The sequence below is a fragment of the Bison bison genome, unplaced genomic scaffold (assembly GCF_000754665.1).
Source record: "Bison bison bison isolate TAMUID 2011002044 unplaced genomic scaffold, Bison_UMD1.0 scf7180017853192, whole genome shotgun sequence".
NCBI classification, from domain to species: domain Eukaryota; kingdom Metazoa; phylum Chordata; class Mammalia; order Artiodactyla; family Bovidae; genus Bison; species Bison bison.
The window spans coordinates 444-1,291 of record NW_011483765.1 but is presented as its reverse complement, the minus strand read 5'-3'; positions in this window follow the sequence as shown (position 1 = coordinate 1,291).

The following is an 848-nucleotide window of genomic DNA, read 5'->3' as shown; positions in this document are numbered from 1 at the left end:
TGATTCCTGGGTTGGGAAGATCCTCTGGAAAAGAGATAAGCAACCCACTCCAGTATTGGGTTTCCATTATGGCTTGACTACTAAAGAATCCACCTGCAATGCGGGAGACCTGGGTTCCATCCCTGGGTTGGGAAAATACCTGGAGAAGAGAAAAGCTACCCACTCCAGTATCCTGGCCTGGAGAATCCCATGGACTGTATAGTCCCTGGGGTCACAAAGAGTCAGGCACGACAGAGTGACTTTCACTGAGTTGGCTGCACGCTGGTGCAGGCCTGACCCCCCCATGCTGAGCTATGAGTCCCCGACGGCGCCGGGTCACTGGTGTTTCAATGTGAAACACACCTCACCGGTGTGCCCGCGGTGAGGTCCGTGGTCAGAGGGCATCCGCCCTGTAAGTGCGACCCTCCTGGGATGTGCGGCATCCTGGCCGCTGGGGGACGTGCCCCGCGGGACTCCCAGTGTGGACGCTCGGCTGGCTGGGTGCTGTTGGGTCCTCTCTGGGTTTGTTTTCTAGAGGCAGAGCTGCTATCAGAACCTGCAGGTGGGTTTTTCACTTGAACATGAGTTTCCTCTTCTTGGCTGAGTTTTTAAGGGCGGGCTGGCCAGTTCTCAGGGAAGCGTTGTCAGTGTGTGAAGCCTCCAGTGCCCTCCCACGTGCTGTCCACCGGTCCACCTGCCCGAACCCTCGCTCGGAGGCTCTCACGTGAGGCTCAGAATTTCCTGAGGAGACGGCCCGCCTGGCTTATTCTGGTGCCAGTTTCAGGCCAAGGACTGGGCCTTCTGGGGCCCCTCCCTCAGCCTTGCAAAAGGGCTGCCAAGGTCCAGCCTCAGGGTCCCCTGAGGGCTTC